Here is a 21644-nt window from a genome sequence, read left to right on the forward strand (position 1 = left end):
TGGACAACTAGGCTTGAATCTGCTTCCCTAGAAATTATTGTGACTTTTGAGGGTATGTGATAGGCACCACCATAAACATAAAGTGGAATAACACTGCTTTTTCACCCACACCATAATACAGAAAACGATATTTTTATCATTCTTCCAGTGCAATCTATATACATGTATATTGAATATGATAGAAAACTTTTCAGAAATCATAGTTTGGTGCCATTCTCATTGGAGGTAGAACATTTGACTAGATATACAGTCTAAACCAAGAAATCAATCTACTTACATTCTAAGTTATTTTTTAAGATTAGAAAATAATAAATATTTCTGGGGTTATTAAATATCTTATGGTCTGGTGTAGAAAAAGAAATATATATCCCTGATAAAAAAGTTCTTAATTTCCAAAAGAAGATCTAAGATATTAATTAATATATTATTATATTTGATAGACTTCAAAAAGCAAACCAATTCTTGACTAAACTCTTTGATACTATTTTCTTTTGTTCTAAGGTTTTGAAATATACTAGTGCTTATTTTATTGAAGGGGAAATTTACTTCAACAAACATTTATGAAATAACAACTTTGAGATTAGTGTTCCAATTTGCATAACACAATTTTGTGAGAAAAACATCAATAAAAATATACCAAAAGCATAATGATGAATGCTATAGCAGGGGGAGCATAACTTTAGGAGTGATTAATTCTTCTTGAGCGATGATAAGAGGGAGGAAGTAGAAGGAGAAGAGAGCACCATGGGAGTTCAGAAAGAACCAGAGAGAGGAAGTAGCATTTGAGCTGGTCACTGAAGGATGAGTAGGAGTTTTCCATGCAGGTAAAGGATGAAGGAAGGGGTTCTTAGAATAAGAGTATAATCAGGAAAAACAGTGATGTTCAAGGAGTGATGTCCAGGCTACTATGACTTGAGTGCAGGTGTCTGGGTCCATGGGAGAGAAGAGAAGACACTGCCTGAGGGATGCCTGGGGTCAGATAGTGAAGATATGATTGGTTATGCTAAAGCTTTGGGATTTCTTTTAATAGGCTAGGGGAAACTACATTTAAAGCAAGAATCTGAACTAATCTTAGCTGAGTTTTAGGAGGATTATATTAGGCTAAGAGCAAGTGGGCCTTGAGCATGTCAAAATGTTCATAATTTGCTCCCCAAACAGGGATGGTACAATCTTCCCTCAGGAAGCTAAACAATATCGCCAATTGCCAGGATCCTGGGAAAGTGTATCCAGGGAGCAGACCCTCATGGCCCCCTCCCTTGAGGAGAGGTCAGACTACCCACGTGGGCCCAGGGCCCAGCTCTGTCTCCTGCCTCCCCACAGCCAGATCTGGGCATGCACTGAGAAAAAATATCACAGAACAAGGACAAACAACCAACCAACCAAGAAAAGAAAACCTTTTCAACAGTCTGAGAAAGAGGCTGTTAAACACAAGCTCCTATTAGAGGGACAGAAGCTGTGGTCCTCACTCTCTCTCCATTCACACCCATTCCCAGCCACCTCCACAAATGCACTCCGTCTGTGGATCAAAGTGCGTTCACCACCAATGCTTCCCTAGGGCTTCCCTGTTTGGGGAGCTTTATGGTTTAGAATCCTCACAGATGCAGCAGGCTGTTAGCTTTACGTCTGATGCAAACATTTCACTGTCCAGTCGTGCTTTAAAGAAACACTTTTATTCTCTTGGCCATCTGTCCTATCGGCAGCTGACATCCCACCCATCTCCCTGCCATCCCCTATTGCTCCTTGGGCAGGGTAGCCACCCTCCACCTTTCCATGGACCTCAGTTGTCCTCTTTGCGACGCCCTCACTCTCCATCTCCAGCTTCAAGGAGCCCAAAGAGGCTGCTCCTCAAGGCAGGGACCCCCAATCTGCCAGAAAGGGGGACCAGGTGAGCAAAGCTCTCCTGCCTAGAAGCCAGTATGGCCATGGCGGGCAGGCTCCTAGAGAGGTTCCTTCAATAAACACATTGGCTGTCTGTGCTACAAACCACACTGCACAGTTTCTACTGCTTTATCATTCTCTGAGCTCAGAGAATGATTTTGTGGCTTCCCTTTTTGGAAATTAAATTCCTCAGATGATGCAAGGGGAAGAATAAAGCCCTTCCAGGCCACCTTCGCACCATGAAGGAGACCTTCCTCTCTCCTGATGGCCAGCAGTGTGGGATCAGGTCACTGCAGAAGAAAGTAGCTGGCTCAAGGCCGGGGAGTATGCTGTGTGTCTAAGGAGAGAGGAAACTGCTCATCTTCATTACTGGTCATAAGGCAACAGTTGCCTCTGCTAGGATAGGACATTGATGCTTTTCTATTCAGCCTTTACCATCATCTTTCTTCCATTTCCGTGATGGGTTACATTCCCATTTAGCTATAAGCCCAGCAGAGCCCTCAGCCCACTATTCTCCAGTTCACTTTCTATTGTGTCATTGGATTTTAAATCTAGAACCCCAATTCTTGTTTACCTGTCAATAACTCAGGGTTAGTTACATTTATTTATTTATTTAGTTAGTTAGTTAGTTAGTTAGTTAGTTAATATATTTTTTATTGATTTTGTACAGAGAGTAAGGGAGAGAGATAGAGAGTTAGAAACATTGATGAGAGAGAGTCATCGATCAGCTGCCTCTTGCACACCCCCTACTGGGGATATGCCCACAACCAAGGTACATGCCCTTGACCGGAATTGAACTCGGGACCCGTCAGGCCCCAAGCAGACGGTCTATCCGTTGAGCCAAACCGGTTTCGGCTAGTTACACTTATTTAAAGACGGAAAGAGGCCACTAAATATTCATGTTGTTCCATATATACCATTTATGACAAAAGATCCCAGTAGTATTGACCATTTTTCATTATTTGAGCACTAGAGGCCTGATGCACAAAATTCATGCAAGAGTAGTAGGCCTTCCTTCCCCTGGCTGCCGCACTGGCTTCCCTCTGGCACCTGAGACCCCCCACTTCCCTCATAGCCCCGGCTTCTTCTGGAAGGTCATCAGGAAGGATGCCTGGTCTAATTAGCATATTATGCTTTTATTATAGTTTTTATTTCTTTTCTCTCAAGGACTGTGTTGGACAACTGAGATTTGAAGAAATATTAAAACCTCTTTGGGTATAAATTGGGGGAAAAAGGGAAATGTTAAGTACTAAGTTGCAGCCCGAGATTGCCCTTATCTTTAATAATGGAAATGGAATTCAGTGTACCACGCAAAAGAGCATTCTTATATTTTTAAATTGCAAGTGTCCAATTATGTACAAGGGTCAAGGCAGGATTGATCAGAAGGAGCTCAATTTGAAAATCCCTTTAAAAATCGGGACAAAGAATGCCGCTTTTTGAAACTACAATGTTTAAAAATGAAAAGTATTATGCATGCCACATGGCCGAAGATCAGATTTTTATTAATGCAAGTTTTAAATGCTGATTAATCCCCTCGAGAGTCAGTTTCCCAAAGCATTGGACTGTATTCAAGTCTTTTTCAAAACGGCACATCACTTCCATTATTCTGAATATTAATTGAACAACAGTATAACGAAGGATACAAACCAAGATTTAAGACATGATTACAGCTGTCAGTGCTTACATCTAAATAAGTCATTGGGAATTCAAGCTTAGCAGCAAAAAATAAAAAATTTAAAAAAATACTGTAAATCAGTCTTAGGACAGCCAAGCTCTCTTTTAGCCTTTTTCAAGAATGAATTTGATGCTTTTGGGCTTGAGAAAGCTTTAGCTATGACTTGTTTTAACAAAGTTAAGAGGCCAATTCTCAACCAGAAATCAGAGTTTTTGACTTGTGACTTAGTACAAATGTCAAGGACATTTTCTTTTGGGGGGAGAAAGAGAAGAAGAGCCAAGGAATATTAAATTTGTTAATATATCTATCTCATTTTCTTATTTTATATTTTTGTTTCAGCTTCTTGTCTACATTAAAAGAAAATCAAAGAATTAGCCAAAATTTGGCTGCCAAATTACTTATTAATCAAATAAAATATTACTGTGATTTCAAAACAATTAATGAAATTCAAGAGTCAAGAAACTGCAAGTAACTAATGACTTAGTTTTACAATAACCAATGATCTAAATTCAACTTCTTTTATTCCCCAAATCCAGCATGGGGCAGAGAAAAGTCTCCATTTCATCCCCTGAAGCAGTGGAAATACTGGCTTCTGTCCCCACCGTGGGGAATGTTAGTTTTGTTTTGTTTCCTTACATGGTTGCTGTGTGTTTGAGTGACAGCTCTTTGTTCAAAAGGATGCAAAAGCCACTCTCACATCTAATTCTAATGAGATAAATGGCATGATGAAGGGAATATTAAAAATTTACAGCCCTCTTTACTAAAGTTTGTCAGCTGAACATGCTGAATATTGCATAGAGCGCACACACACAGACACACACACACACACACAACAACAATCATGCCATCCCGATGATGAAAAAGATATGAAGAAATAATGATGCAGTTATAACAAGTCTGATGGAGTTTGCATCTCGGTTGCTGTTTGGCACGTCACTGAATTGGAGTGCGCCAACCCGGCAGAATCGCACAATATGTTAGTGTAAAGGGTCCACAATTTAAGGGGAAAATCTAGAAGTGTTAACTATACACTGTCTAATTATACAACCTTACTGTCCCAGAATGTGATTTCAGAAACCATTTCTGACATATGGGAAAAGGGTAGAACAGCTGGTCATTAAGGTTTCCTCAAGACTATTTAGCAACACACTTGAATGTAATTAAAGTGAGACACTAAATACTGCACTTGTGGTACAATGTATTTTTAATTTTTATGGCATGTGGTAAAAGTAAATAGATGCAAAACATTCAAGTCTCCCCATTCGGCATCCCACTTGTCAAAGATGCAGTGTCTGCCTAGCTGATTGCAAGCAGGGTCCAGGCGTGAGTCGCAGATACCCATTTGGGGTGTTTAAGGCTGTTTTGAAGGGACTGAATTTGGCAATACTCAGAGGGATGTCTAATTGGAACTCTCAGACAAAGCATGAGATGAATTCGTTCACTTATTTATTCATTCATTCATCAAACACGACCTGGAATTATTTTAGATAATAAAGACATTAGCCCTGCCCTTGGGTGGCTCCCAGCTTACTGTGTTTAAAACACAGAGTGATGGAAGGTGACGAAAGGGTGCTGTGGGAGCACCAGAAGGGGTGCCTGGTCCAATCTGGAAATGTCAGACAAAGCCCCCTGAGTAGGAGCCACCTCAGGCAGCTAGAACATGAGGAAGCCAGTTGTAAGGGGTAGGGCAGAGGAATCGAAGCAGAGAGAGCAGCTTATGCAAAGGCTTGGAGTTGAAAGAGAACATTGTAATATGAATATAAATGTTTACAATTGATTGAATATTTACCGTGTCCTGGGAGTGGGCTAAGCCATTCAACCTATGTGATAATATTACCAATACTAATATTACCAATACTTTACAGGTGAAACAAACATGATAGTCCACGGCAAAGCGTTAGTGGGTGGCTGAACCAGGATTCAAGCTCAGGTCTGTCCGAGTCCCAAGTCAAACTTTTCTCCCTGTTGCATTCCCCAGTTGACATGGGTACAGCGTGTCTATTTGGTTTTCCAAGAACTTAGAATATGAACTCATTAATCCTTTAAAACCCTAAGATGAAAAGAATGAAAAAACAAGCTACCGACCTGGAGAAAATATTTACAAATTACACATCTGATCAAGGAATTGTATCCAAAATATACGAAAAACTCTCAAAACTCAACAGTAGGAAATAAAATAAGTGAGCGAAAGATTTGAACAGCCACCAAAGAAGGGGGGGGAGGAGGAAGATAAATAAGCACATGAAAAAAATGCTCAACATTATTGGCCATTAGGGGAATGCAAATCTAAAAGCACAAAGGGCTATCATTACATCTCTATTGGAGAGGCTGCAATAATAAAAATAATGACAATAACAAGTCTAGCATGGACAGGGAATGATTGGAATTGGTGGGACTGTGGGAGCATTCAGCCACTCTGGAAAAGATTGGCAGTTTTTTAATAAAATTAAACGTATAGTTACCATATGTCCCAGCAAACCCACTTCTCCGTCCTTACCTAGAGAAGTTAAAACTTATGTTGATATTTTGAGTAGCATTATTTATAATATTTGAAAACCAGAAACCATCCAAGTGTTCTTCAGCAAATGAACTGACAAACAAGCAGTCTCACATCCATACATGGACTATTGCTCAGCCATGGAAAGGAGTGAACTAGTGATACATTCACAATGTGGATGAATCTCAGAGGCTTTAGGTTGAGGAAAGAAGCCAGCCTCAAAAGGTTACACACTGGATGACATTCTGAAAAAGGACCCTTATAGGAATGGCTGCCATGGGTTGGGAAGAGGGGAGTTTTACTACAGAGGCACAGTCTGAGAGTATTTTTAGGATGAGGAAACTGCTCTGTATCTTGGCTGTGGTGGTGGAGGGGATAGAAACACATACGTATCTTGGCTGTGGTGGTGGAGGGGATAGAAACACATACGTTGTTAAGACCCATAGAACTACATACGAAAATATAAAGTTAATTTTCCTGCATTTAAATTAAAAATAAAAACCCTATGAGGTACATGTTTTAATTTGGGTTCTCCCCCCCCCCTAAACCCCCCCGAGATAAGAAATTGGGGCTAGGAATGTATTTGCAAAGTGAATCGGGAATTGCAAGTGAAAAAATGGGGAAAGTGAGACAGAGAAGGAAGAAAAGCAAAAACCCAAAAACAAGAAAACAACAATGGGGCATTATGAGTGAGTTTCCACTGTGGAGAACTTCAGCTCAATCCTGTTAAGAATCTTCTGAGCATCTATGAGAAATAGGTCTCAGTGTCACTCCACTGTAGGCATCTATCATTCGGTCGAGGTTGAGGTTGCCCCGAGGAACATAAATCTTAGGCTTTTAGATTTTTAAAAAAATATATTTTATTGATTTTTTTACAGAGAGGAAGTGAGAGGGATAGAGCGTTAGAAACATCGATGAGAGAGAATAATCGATCAGCTGCCTCCTGCACACCCCCACTGGGAATGTGCCTGCAACCAAGGTACATGCCTTTGACCGGAATCGAACCTGGGACCTCTCAGTCCGTAGGCCGACGCTCTATCCACTGAGCCAAACCAGTTTTGGCTAGGCTTTTAGATTTTGCAAGTGTCTTTGAAAATGAAGAGGAAAGACCCAGGTCCTTGAAGTGGGAAGATGTCAATTTCTTCTTGCAGATGCTGGTGAAATTGGGGGGCCGGGGGTTCGGGAAGGCAACCAACAGCATCTGCTAATGAAGTATTAGTAATGGATGCTCTACACATTTGATTTGCAATACAGTGGGGGGAAATTTGCCAAACAATTAGAATAAATATATGCAATGTTGATAATAAAAACTCCAGTCGTTAGGGAAAATATTTAACAATATGCCAGGGTCTACAGGAGACTTGCCAGACTTCTTCATATTCTATCAGGTAGTTCTTTTAACAGCCCTGTGAGATAAACGTTAATATTCCCATTTTGCAAGTAAGGAAACTGTTGCTCGTAAACATTTAAGTAGCTTTCAAGATTATATGTGTATGTGCATTCCTCTCCTCCCCAAACACAGATAATTAAGGAGTCATAAGATAACTTAGAAGCCCATAGCTTTTCCAACATGCTTGGTTAGTGCCTACCCTGACTTGTATTGCTACATAGCATTAAAAAAAAAAAAGACACAAAACTCAAACCAATCCACTTTACCACTTACACTAGTGTCTAGAAAATGTTGAAACTTTGCTGATAAGAAATTGAAAATTGGCCATGGATGATAATTATCTTTCCTGCTGCTGTCTTATTATTATAAACGACCCAGCTGATGCTCTAGCTATGAGCACCCATCCTGTAACTTCTGCCTCCTTAACAGCATTGTGGACCTACACCTTTCATTTTCCTTACTGTTCCTTAATGGGCAGATCTTTAGCCCTGAAAATGATTGTACTACAGAAGGACATGAACTTGGAGTTGTTTTCCACTGTAGGAAGAATAGGACTAGAGAGTCATCCACATTCCGTCACTTTCTCCCAATCACTATTGTCATCATAGTTGTTGGACACAGTTAGATGATACAGACTTTTGGCCAAAGAACAAAGGAAAGCTAACTGACCCACGTGGGCACTGAACCCCTGACCTCATTAGCATTGTTTTCTCACCACCTCCGCTAACAGACAGCCCAATTATGAGCACCACATCAAAGAGGGAGGTCACCTCTTCACCTGCAGCCAAGAAAAGCCTACAACTGCTGGCTGTTAAGAAGAGAATGCTTTTCCAGGCCAGTCACCACAGTACAGCATCAACACCCATGAGCGATTTCTAAGAATCTTCCGTCTTTGCATGGCTCCATCTAACAAGAATTGCCAAGGTGAAGGGATTAAGAAATACAAATTGGTTGCTCCAGAATAGTCACAGAGATGTAAAGTACAGCATAGGGAATATAGTCAATAATATTCTAATAACTATGTAAGGTGAATGGGTATGCAATTCATGATCACCACTTAGTAAGTTATATAATGTCCAATCACTGGGGTATACACCTGAAATGAATATAATATTGTATGTCAATTGTAATTGAAAAATAAAAAAATGATTAATAATTGGTGTCAATGTGGTTTCCAGTATGAAAGGTGACAAAAATCCTTGAGAGCATCATCCTGGACAGAGGTTCTGGAGGGAAGCATGCCTTTTCACAGGACTCTCAGGTCTGAGCCAACTCTAATCCTCTGTAGTTGTGGCCCCTGTCACTATGCCCCTCTTTAAAATCCTCCCGCACTGTGAGGCCTGACACTTGAGGCTCTGCCTATGAACAAAACACTTCTTTGGAGTGTCCACTGAAGGACTCTGGCAGAGACATTCCCACAATGAGTGTTACAATTGAAATGATTCTTGTTACTCTATGACAATATACAAGTTCTTCAAAGTGGCTCTTAAACTGTTAAGTACAACATCCTTTTTCTGAAAGGTATAGAATTTGTATGAGTATATATGTATATATGACTGTTTATAAATTTAAAAAATATATGTAAGTTGAATTGCATCTAATTAGTTGTTTCCCCTTTCTGGGAAGCCAAAGTTATTTCAAGAAGCTCCTGGAATGCAAGGCTGAGTCAATCAATCAAGGTATGATGCTAATAAAACCAAAATAGATGGCCAAATTCCCAGGCCAGTTACAGGGCTTCTCTATAGCCATGGGCCACAACATTAAGCAGGGCCAACCAGCTCACACATGCTGTGATTTACATAATGAGGATAAGGAGAGTTAGAGCATCCAGAGTTCAATGGAGAAACATCTCTACTGGGGGGGGAGAAGTAAATTCTGATGATAGTGGTTTCACTTTTACTGCCCTCATATACTAAGGGCAGCACTAATTAATGAATGAGAAGACACATGTTCAGAAGCTAGACTTGGCCCATCCAAAGGTGAATCGCAGATTCCAAATTGTGGCTATATTTCAGGATATATTTTACTCTCCAGAAGATTTTTTTTTTTTTTTTTACTCTATAAAGAGTTAGTAGCTGCTAACCCTTTCTTCTCCTCAACTCTTCTCTTCCCAGCATGAGAATGTGGGAACTGTAGTTGGCCCCATTAGTCCTAATCCTATAAATTTTCCCATAAAGGCCATCCAGAATCCTGGAGGAGCTATTCCCAGATTGGACAAATTTACTAGATAAATTTATTATACACACACACACACACACACACACACACACACACACACTCTTAAGAACAAAAATACTGATTCCTCCAGTAATTGTGAGTTGGCTTCTGATGGTTCACAGCTGAGTTCCTCTCTGGGAATTGCCCTCAACTGAAGGGAGTCACCTCACTGAGGATATACCCCTTTTCCAGGCGCAGCCCCCACTGTTGCCAAGAGCTGCCTGTTGACTGGCTTATGGCAAACTCCTCCAGCTCACTCAGATCCAGGAAGTACAAAACTCTAGAAGGCCATCCTAACTAGAGAGCTCACTATGAAATTAGCCAAGCCTCCATTCAGAACTGTACCACAAGTCCACTCCCCCTCTGTCCAATCTTGCTTCTATTGGTCCCTTATAGGATGTTGTTTCTGAAAGTACTCAACAGTAAACCACATACACACAATCTCTGTCTCAGAGTCTATCAATGTGTGACTTCTCTGGATTTCATTTACATTTTCCTAAATAATTCTCCATAGAGTTGTATTGTTTCTCTATTCTGTGGCCCTATCGGCCAATTAGATTGTCTATCAAATCTTATTTATAAAGAAGAATTCACCTGAAAAGATGTCAACTGGATAAGCAATTACTCTTGGACAAGAAGTGCTGAGTCCATTTAGAACTGGTCCTCACTCAAGCAGGCATTCTCCCTTCCTGAGGTCAAGGTCTGTTTAGATGTTGCCCAAGAAGTAAGAAAACATCTTCTTTTTTCTCAACTTATTGTCCTTGAAGGCATAACCAATATACTTCTCAGCCTTCCCAGGGATCCTTCTTCCCACACTGCCACCGCCCCCCCCCCCCCCCCCCCCACCATACTTGATGCTTTCATCTCAAAATGAAATGCTGGTTTTCTTTTTTCCATTTATTTTCTGCAGGGCAATGTCAGACAATGTCTATCCAGGTATGAGATTCAAGGAGACTGTAAGGGACAGGCATTGTCTCTGACAGGAAGCTGTGCTTACTGGACTTATGGTCCATCATAGCCTTGGGCAGGTCACTTGACCTCAACCTCAGAGGGATTCAGCTCATCAGTGTGGAGCCACTGGTGGTTTAGGATGAGCTACCCTGACACCCAAAGAAAAGAAGGTGTGCAAACACCAAGAGCTGCTGCTGTGACAGGTTCGCCTCAGAAAAGGAAGTGTCTCAATTCTCTGGGTGAGACAAGTTCCCCACCCCTCTCCCATGTGAGTCAGAAACAAATGCAGGCTCCAAAGCAGTTACACTGGTTCCTCCAGGCTCACCGGCATTGGCTCTGAGAGCAAAGCAGTGACTACTCAAGATTTTCACCTCAAAAGCAATGCCAACTATTGGTTTTCCCTTGGGCAGGTGCAGAGGCAGGCTGAACAGGGAGCAGGATGCCGAAGGATCTTTTGTGTTTATCTCCTCTTATTTTTTGTGTGATGATTTTACACTGTCTCTTCTAGCTACTGAACCCATACAGTTCAGGCAAGGTCTCATTGCTTCTCCTCTCCTCCTTCATAATAGCAAACATTCTCCTGAGACTGGAAACATTCGTTTTCTCAGCCCACTAACTCCAACTACAGTGCATTTCCTCCTTATCATTACTATTTAGTCTGTAATTATTCCAGTCTACTAACTCCCACAGAGGTTGGGGCTACTGTGTCTAAACTGTGTAAGTCACTGATATTGGGTCCTTCGTTGCCATTAATAAACTGAAGACATGGGAGTCCCTAGAGGTCCAGCTCTTCAAATTTGATGAATATCTATGTCTACAATTCAGGGACAGAAAGGAAAGCTATTGGCAAGGACCTGGCCATGAGGATCAGAAGTTTCATTTAAATCCATTGTGACTGGAGGTCTCATTTGTTCTCTTGTTGTAAATGGCTGGCAATAAATGGCTAAGTGATGGAATGGCATCTGAACCAATGGGGGGAAAAGTGAAATTCTAATCTGGAACATACCACTTATTCCCAAAGCTTCAGGCTACCATATCTCAAACTACCCTGATGTTTGGCTCTACAGAAAATTGAAGGGACTCAACCTAAAAGACAGCTGCTAAAAAGATACCATCCTCAAGTATTTTCACTTAAACTCACACACCAAAGCTATATTTCACTGAATGGCCAGTGATTGGTGGTGGCAGCAAGAAGGATGAGAGGCAAGACCTTCAGGATGTGCCCTCCGTCTCAATGAGAAGTCCCACTAGCTTGCAGGATGGCATTCATGCACAGGACTGACTGAGCTAGGTGTGATTACACTTGCACATGCAGAGGCACTGGAAGAACCAGCTCTGCCATTCAACAGCCATCTTCGCCAGCCAGTTAAGACACACAGATTGCACCAGAGCCTGGGGGTACACAGAGAACAATAGGATGGAGAGCTGCATGCCACCACCACCACCGATGCCACAGAAATATCTCCCCTTCGTATCGGAAGTGAACTCATGCATTGGAAACCTGGTTGCTCTGGAGAGTAGCAAATTGTGGTACAGAAACGGAGCCCTGGGCTGTTCCTTGGCTTGGCTTTCTGTTGGTAATCCATCGTGGGAAGAAGGTGGCCTGTGGTGCCCTGCAGGGCTCTGTGGAAGTCATTTACATATGCTCTTTAGAAGTGCCCCTCTCTCGCCAGCCCATGGGGATGTCGCAGATGGCAGACAGGGGAGGCTCACTGAACCCCAACATCTGGTCGACCGTTTCCACATAAGAAAGCCAAGTCAAATCTGTTTTATGAGAGTAGATTACACACCGCCCCCGGACCTCCATCCCCTCTGCTTCAGGAACGATTGCCTTAAAAGTTTTAGGCAGATATTGAAAACATTTAAAAACCCAAGAATAGCTACCTTCGTATGAAGAACTTATTAGCAGAGAGTTACATATTTGAAGCCAGTTAATAAGAGAAGAGACTGATTGACTGGGGAAGGGTGGATGGAAATCTTTCAAGGAGATAAATAACTAAATACTTCAAGCCTGACTTTTATTTCATGTATCATCCCTGACCCCTTGCTAAACCAAGATTTTGACATGTTGGGGCTATTGATGGGAATTGAAATAAGGGAGAAGAGAACCTTCAATAGTTGGTAATGCTAATAGAGACCCAGGGACAGAGCCTTCTCCCAAATGCACAGCTTGCCGCTCCACATATAGCATCTTGAAAAATCTTTACTGCCTTCAAAGATACAGCCCTTGGCACGGAGCACCATGCCTCCAAGTTTAGAATGTGGGCCTCCATATTTATGTTCCCCAGATGGTGGAATTTATAAATGCACCATGGGGTGCTATTGAAATTAATAATTTAATTCATTTCCGTGATTGTGCAGTGATTGCTAGTCATTAAGGCAATAGCAGTTAGCAGAGTCTCTCGGCGCTGGGCTGCTCGCTGAGGACTAATCTCAGGGAGAGTAATTCCTCTGTCATCCGATTTCAAATGCAGTCAATCCCTTCCGAATGGGGGACCAGCCAGCGTTTCTGGGATGAAAATGAAGGCAGCCTTCCACCTAGTTAGATGATGATGGCTTCCATTTATGTGATTTCAAAACTTTGAAACCAGTCCTCTAAGGAACACGGCAATGATGTGTGGTTGTCTAGCTTGGAGAAGGACCAGATAAGAGACCCAATCGCTGTCTCCAAACACACAAATCTTTCACTCCCTGTCTGCGGACAATCTACATCCAAATAATTGAGAATTAACTGCACTTTTACTTTATATTCCCACTTGTCTGCTTATCAGGAGAATATTCTGGCAGCTGGACTAAATGACTTTTAAAGTCTCTTGCAGAGATTCTCAGAGATTCCCGAGTCAACAGCGGGGGGAGGGAGGACAGCGGAGCAGTAACTCTGTATTTTCTCTAGGGAAGTACTTGCGTCTCCCCGCCTAACTCTCTGGAAGCCTAAATGCGCAAGAGGGAAAACGACCGGGACTGGCGCACATCGGTATGGCCTCTGTGGATGAGCCCATTGGAATTTTCAAACCGAGAGGCTGTAACAGGCCTGGATTTATAAAGTGCCTTTTCTTCTTTGAACTCATTTCCCTATTTTTCACATTATCCTCAGTGTTTATAACACATAAGAGTAAGGTCTAACCTATATATCCTCATTCAATAGCTGAAAACATCAATAAAAAACACCACACACACACACACACACACACACACACACACACATACATAAATAATAAAATAAGGCCCAAAATGTTGGGAAAAGGTTCTGTGACCAGGACCCCAGCCTTTGCTCCATGCATTAGACTCCCCTTTGGACGACCCTCCTTCTGTCCAGCCCTCAGAGCCTGAATGAGCGAGAAAAAACAAAAACAAAAAATCAGGAAGGTCTCCCACATCAGTCCCAGCAGCACTAAACCTGCACACTGAGACTCCGCCCACCACTGCATCACAAAGCGGGGAGGGACAGCTGGGACACGGGTGGCAGATGAATGCAGCCGTTCACTTGCAGGCCAGAGAGCAAGGCTGGAACTCGGCGGCCAGGCAAGTACCAGACTACTCTTCTCTTTCACTTCACTCTCCCGTCCCGTGTGGGTCAAGGAGCTCTCAGGGTGGAAGCAGGAGGCAGAAGCATACAGCGGCACCTCCTTATCTGTGGGGGATATGGTCCAAGTCCCCCAGTGGATGCCTGAAACGGTGGAAGTACCAAACCCTATCTATGCTATATTTTTCCTATGTATACACATCTCTGATAAAGTTTATTTTAAAAGTTAGACTCAGTAAGAAATGAACCACAATAATAACAAAATAAAACAATGATAACCATATACCGTAAACGTTATGTGACTGTGGTCTCTCTCGGCAAATTAGTACAAATTCCACAGATTGAAGATTCCTTGTTATCATAGATTTTAGCAACCTCTGGGAGACTTGAATCACAAAAAATTGCGGAGCATGTTAGACTACTTTACAAGGTGTCTTGGGCATGTTTTTCTTTCCTTATTATATTAAGGACTTTTCAACTTTACACTTAAAGGAAGCCCGTTATGGCCTCTCTTTGGCATACCTGAGTCACCAGCCTCGCTACCCTTGCCTTTGGGGCCATCATTAAGTAAAATAAAGGTTCCCTGAATACCAGCACTGTGATACTAAGCGACTAGCTGGCAGGTGGGGCACACAGCGTGGAGATGCTGGACAAAGAGATGACTCACATCCCAGGTGAGAAGGAGTCAGACAGGCAAGACTTCATCATGCTACTTAGAACGGTGAACAATTTAAAATGAATGAATTGTTTATTTCTGGAATTTTTCATATTTTGCAGTGGTCCCAGCCCCTTACCTCTGAGAATGAAGTTCAGGTGGCATTTTTCTCAGAAATGTAGGACCTCTTCTGCACTGAGGGCGTTGAGGGAGGGTGACTTGGAGCCACTGCTTTTCCTCCTCCCCATTGCTCTTGTGCAGTTGTTACTCTTGCTGCTATCAGTGACATTTCACCTAGTCTAGGAAGCCATCTTCTAGTGACCTGGCAAAAGGATGTACAAGAAAGGCTCTTGGACTAAAAGTCAAGTGAATTAGACCCTAATCCCAGCACGTCCCCAAACTTGCTGGGTGAACTTGGGCAAATCTCCAGCTGTCCTGGGGCTCAGCTGCCTCTTTAAGGGTGACATAGTGGAAGGAGCATAGATTTTGGGGGTTAAATAGACATGGATTTAAACACCAGATCTTCCTATTTTATTTTATGTGACCTTGGGAAAGTTACTTCCCTCGCTTAGCCTCCAGTTCTTCATTTCTAACATGAAGATAGCGTGTTCTAATAAAAAGAGTTGATAGGAGATTTAATCGTATATGTAAAACATTTAGCCAAATAGCAGGCACAAACTAGGCATCCACATTTATTTGTTTCACTTTTCTATAAAATGGTGCTATAGATTGCATGTTTGCAACCCCCTCCACCCCCCACAAATTCACATGTTGAAACCTAATGCCCCATGTGAAGGCATAAGGAGGCAGGATCTTTGGGGGAGGGGTAATTAGGTGGTGAGGGTGTAGATTAAGTATTCTTATAAAAGAGGCTCCAGGGAACTCCCTTGCCCCTTCCACCATGAGGACACAACCAGTCAGCCTTCTGCAGCCCAGAAGGCCCTCAGCAGAACCTCTCATGCTGGCACCTGACCTTGGACTTCCAGAACCTTGAACAATAAGCATCTGCTGTTTATAAGGCACCCGTTCTGTGGTATTTTGTTCTAGCAGTCCAAACAGACTAAGACAATGGGGTTCCCTTACCTCCTCCTTATAAAATGGTTTTGCGGACCAAATAAGATTATAGATGACAAAGATCTTGAAAACCACAAACTACTGTGTATTTGAAGCCACAGGGGATTGAAAGAAGCCGAATATAAACAACCAGATATTATAGTACGATGCTCCAATATCCAAAGAAAATTATCTAGTGTTTTCACAGGTATTGTAAAAACAATGTTTAAGAAGAAAACCAACATGAATTGTTTTATTATAAGAAGCCCTTTTGGGAGGTGGGGGAGGAAATGAAACTCCACGTGTGATAAGATATGGCATGATAATAGAAGTGGCTCTAATTTATAACTATACCCTGGCTCATCAGCGAAGTGAGTTCACATCCAAACTAAAAGTGTCAGAGCAAAAAGATTGGTCTCATTACCATTGCAGTCTATCATTAGTGACTCATGCCCACTGGAGACGCTGTGAAGGTGGGTAATGGCTAAATGTTTGTACCATGGCCTCCTACGGAGTGTGCCACTGGTATAAGAACACCCTGGACAGCCTCGACTTCAGTAGGTCAACACTGTCCCAACTGGTGCTTTTCCACACGATCTTCACAGGGCTCTGGAGTCAGATATATTTAGGAAAATCTTTACTGCTCCTTCAGACATTCACAGGGCACATCTGTAGGGTGAATCTTGTGGGAAGTCTTGAGGACTTAAGTACATTAGTTGAACCCAAAAATTCCCAAACTAGAGCGTAAGACTTTTCCCCTTCCCTTGATCTACAAAATCACAATTCATAGCTGTTAGAACGATACACTATGTAAACACAAATCCAACAAGAGATCTGTCCATCCACCATGGACCCTGTTCTGTTCTGGGGACATAGTCAATATGCCTCAGAGCAAGAATGAAGGGAAATAGAGATGGTGATGAAGATGCTAGCTAATTGTGCATATTCTCCCATCAGGGTGATGGGATCAGAGTGCCACTTTGAGAAGCAGCGATCACTAGTGCCCTTCCAACATACCAAACATTCGCCACCATGGGGCCCCTGCAGAGGTTCTTGGTCAAGGGTGCCAGAGCATGTTCCACACCCAGATTTAGACTAGCCCATGGCAAAGGGGAAAGGGGCAGGTGGAAGGAGAAAGCAGAGGCACAAAGCTCATTTCAGATCAAGTCAGTAGCTAAACGTGTCATTGAGAGAAATCAGGCATCTTCAAGGTGGTTGTATTTCTCTAAATTCACTCCCTGAACATGGTTCAAGCTTAAAGAGCAAAAGCTTAAATTGAGCAGTAAAAATCACATTCTGTCTTCTCAGCACCCTGTGCGCGCGCGCGCGTGCACACACACACACACACACACACACACACACACACACACACTTATTCTTCTATTTATTTTCCTCCACTATTCAGTCACTTGGCATCATCCTTCCCTCCCAGTGATGATCTACTCCATTGTCTTCTTGCCACACAATTCAATTCAAGACAATTGTTTCTTATCCACTGTGTGCCAGGCACTGAGCTTAGAGTCATCCGTTCTCAGAGTCCTCTTGGAGTGGAGTCATCTTGGATTCTGCACAGCATCTAACACAAAATGTTGATCACAAAATCCCACCAATTCTGCCTCTGAAACACCACCCCAATATTACCGGATCTGCCTCCTTACTGCCCTCCTATGGTTCTAGCCCTCATAATTTCTCACCCAGAAAAAATTCAGCAGCCTGATGTGTCTTCGGGCCTCCACTGTCGGTCCATTTCCACACTAAGGCAGCCAGATCTGATCGTGAACTTATAATGAAATGCAAAGAGCTTCAATGGCTCCACATTATCTACAGAAAACAGCCTCCACTTTAGACAGCAGCACAGGTCTGGCTCCTCACTACCTTTGCCCTTCCAAGTTTCCAGGATTCCTGCCTTCTCCCTTTCCCCTATCATACCTCCCTCCTGGCAATAACTGTTTTTACTCATTACTGTGTTCTTAGCAAATAATTCTAGGTCTGTCACAAAGCAGGTACTCAGCAATTCTCTGTCAAATTATATGTACAACAGATGTATAGAGCTTAATCACAAGGAACAACAACAGCCAGTAATTACTGGAATCGAGAGTCTAGACAAATTGATGGAAGAGCAAATGTATTGGTTTCCTATTGCTGCTGTAACAAACGATACCCAGTTGTTATATTATAGTTCTGGAAGTCCAACATAGATCAGCAGAGCTGCATGCCTTCTGGCAGCACCAGGGAAAAACCTGTTTCCTTGTCTCTTCCAGCTTCTAGAGGTCACCTGTCTTCCTGGGCTTGTGATCCCTTTCTCTGCCTTCAAAGTACATCACTCCAAACTTGCTTCCATTGTCCCACATCCTTAGTCGCTCCATATTTCTGACTTTGATACTCCTGCATGTCTCTTATAAGGACCTCTATCATTATATCATTGGGCTGATCTGGATAATCCAAGGTAATCTCCCATCTCAAATCCTTAATTCAATCACATATGCAAAGTTCCTTTTCCACGGAAGGTAGTTTTGGAGATTAGGATGCAGATGTCTGGGGTTGGGGGGCATGCATTATTCAGCCTTTCCCAGTGAATCAGACTTTATTTGTTTGCTTGCTCGCTTGTTTTTGTTAATCCTCACAAGAAGGTATTTTTTCTGCTGATTTTTAGAGAAAGTGGAAGGGAGGGGAAGAGACACAGAGAGACACACTTATTCGGTTACCTCCCGAAAATGCCCCGACCAGAGCCCAATGGAGCCTGCAACCAGGCACATGCCCTTGACCAGAATTGAACCCTGGACCCTTCATTTCATGGGCTGGAACTCTACCCATTGAGCAAAACCGGCTAGGGTAGTAGTTTTTTGTTTCCTTTTGTTTTGAATGAGAAGTGTCATAGACATATTACCTGCCAGGGAAAATAATAAAGAACTGAGTCTAAACTCTGTCTAGAAAAGGGAAGAAAACTTCCCAGAGGGAGTGATGCTTGAGCTGAGTTTGAAGAACATACAGGAGTTTTAAAGGCACAAAGAGAGGCAGCCCTTTGAAATGGAGGAAGGAGCATAACCAGAGCGCAGAGGTATGGGGTTGGGGCAGTGGGTTGACGTGCCTGGAACACGTGGTTCAAGAGGAGGGACAGTGAAGGGGAGAGTGGACTGGAGGGCAGAATCTTACATGCCAAGCTAAGGTGTGTGGAGTATAATTGAAAATATGTGGGGAATACTGAGAAAGCAAGCAGGGATATGACATGCTTCTGACCTAACAGCACTATCTAACTGAACCGTATGCAATAACGGAAAGGATTGTTCTCCATCTGTAATAGCTTCGTGGGCTACTGAATTCTTCCTATGTGGCTAGGGTGACTGAGGAACTGAATTGTAAATTTTATTAATTTTTAATTAATTTAAGCTTAAATGGCTGTATGGGGCCAGTGGCTACTGTGTTATAAGACAACACCATTCTAGGAAGAGCCCCTGGAGAATGGATTGAAGGTGAGTTGGAGGTCTGGGTGACTAAAGACAGGGAGCCCCACAGACACCTGCCCAGGAGAAGTGAGCACAACCTGAACTTACGAAGGTAGGAGTGCTAACAGTTGTGGCGACATTGGAGAGAAATGTCAAATGCAGTATCGGGAGGGCTTGAAGGATTGAACGTGGGCATAGTCAAGTGGAGGATGAATCTCCGTGTTTCACTGAAGTGCCATTCATCATGTAAGAGGAGCAGAGTTTAAAAGACAAGGTAATGCTTTTCATTTGTTAGCAGGCCTAATTTTGAGGCACCTATCAAATGGAGACATTCTAAAATAAATGTGCCAGAGCCCATGAGAGGGAGATCAAAGATGAAGGTACAGGTTTGGAAATCATCAGCATGGAATTGAGGGTGTGGGAAAAAGTTTATAGAAAAACAGAGAGCAAATTCAGAGCCTCACCCAAATGTCTAGCATTGGAAGGACCAGCAAATAAATTAACGAGCTTCAAGTTAGAATAGGAGAGAGGGGGTTCTTGGACTCTGAAGGAAAGAAGATACTCAAGAAGGAAGTGATCACTTTTTCTTAGGGAGGTCAAATATAATGATGACTGAATAGTTGCCATGGGATTTTAGATGGAAGACTTAGTGACAGCAGCTTTGGCAGAGTGAGAGCTGTAGGTAGAGGGGCAGTGGAAGCCAGAGCCAGGAATTGGCAGGAGGCACTGTCATAGACCCTTAGGTGTCAACTCCTGTCTCACTGAGCTTGACTGAGAGAAAAAGAAGCAGACCAAGGGATGAAAGAGGACACAAAAGCAAAAGGCAGGTGAGATTTGCACCTATTGATATGTAGAAGGATAAGAAGCTAAGGCTTTCAAGGGGTGGGAAGAGGGTAGGGGCCGGGTAGTTGGGGGGTTAAAGGTAAAGGGGATGGATAAGGCTGCCAGCTGTCCAAGCCAAGCAGTCTAATGCTTTAGTTTTCCATATGATCAAAGCAAACAAAACAGTTATATATATACCATTTTTAAAATTGCACTTAAAAATAATTATATGTGCACAGAATGTAGTCTAATGTAAAATGTAAGCTATCACATGGATTTTTTTTTTTTTTTTTTTTTTTTTTTTTTTTTTTTTTTTTTAGCAATATGCTGTCCCTGTCAGGCCATTTAGGGTCCACAAATTTAATTAAAGTGCATCTGGTATTTCCATCTCAACCTCTGACACACCTGGTGATGACTGACAGAGCTTTCAAGGGAGAGCATCTCTGAGAATTAGCCTCTTGACTTTTGCTAAGCTGAGGCCAGAATGACCTTCTTTCCAGGCAGTGTCACAGGATACTTCATGTGGAGCCAAGTTACAAGAGTATAAGATCATGCTCACCTCTTCTCCCTCTCCGCACCCCCCCCCCCCCAGGCTTCCCATCTCTACTACCATCAGCCGCCCCCCAAACCCTACTTTACATCAGTATAGGCATCTTAGCCTGTTCTGGCTACACAATATCATAGACTGGGAGGCTTCCAAACAACAGAAATTTATTTCTCACTGTTCTGAGGCTGGAAGTCCAAGGTCAAGGCACTGGCAGACTTGCTATCTGGTGAGAGATGGCTTCCTGGTTCATAGATGGCCATCTTCTCACTGTGTTCCTATATGGCAGAAGGGATCTCTCTGGAGACACTAATCCCATTAATAAGGGCTCTTCCCACATGACTAAGTACCTCCCAAAGGTCTCACCTCCAAATGCCATCACTCTGGGCATTAGATTTAAACATATGAATTTGGGGGGAGCACAGACATTCGGTCTATAGCAATGGAATAGCACAGTTCCCAACCTGGGCTCTTCTCCCACCTTGACTCATGTAACGTGGGGAGAGTGACTGTAGGCCAGTGCTTTGCAAGCTCTTGAAGAGGAGGAGGAGGAAAGAAAGAAGGGGACAGAGAGAAGGACCAGAGAAGAGGGGGAGAGGAAGAAAGGGGCGAGAGGGTAAAAAAAAAAAAGACCAACTTGCAGAAAAGGCCAACTCAGCTATGTTTTGCTACTTCCTAAATTCTTCACATGTCCTCACATCATCAGCCCATATTGCCAGTCAAATGCTGGGATTGAAAATCTGTTCAATGTTAATATATGACTCTGATGGAAGATTTCCTTCTCCAGCCTGGCCTTGTTTACTCGTTAGTGCTTCTAAGTCAATGCTGAAGGGAAAGACAAAGGACTGACAAACAGCAATGCCAATATTTATTCCTGTGTCTCCAAGGAAGGGAGAGCTTTCAAGACAGCTCAGGTCTCTTTCTATCAGAATGTAAACAATACAAAATAAATAAATAAACCTCCAAGTGGAAGGGAAATTACAGGTCACCTATCAT

At 42.6% G+C, this 21644-nt stretch overlaps 1 long non-coding RNA gene across 3 annotated transcripts in view; it reads right to left on the reverse strand.

Annotated features, from left to right (window-relative positions):
- Positions 1-21644, reverse strand: part of LOC118721220 — a 195497-nt gene that overhangs the window by 79928 nt on the left and 93925 nt on the right. For all 3 annotated transcript variants that reach the window (XR_006741934.1, XR_006741935.1, XR_006741937.1), the window contains one exon: positions 14926-15108. This is a non-coding gene — a long non-coding RNA (uncharacterized LOC118721220). The remainder of the gene's footprint in view (positions 1-14925; positions 15109-21644) is intronic.

This window comes from Pipistrellus kuhlii, unplaced genomic scaffold (assembly GCF_014108245.1).
Source record: "Pipistrellus kuhlii isolate mPipKuh1 unplaced genomic scaffold, mPipKuh1.p scaffold_m20_p_18, whole genome shotgun sequence".
Classification (NCBI taxonomy): Eukaryota; Metazoa; Chordata; class Mammalia; order Chiroptera; family Vespertilionidae; genus Pipistrellus; species Pipistrellus kuhlii.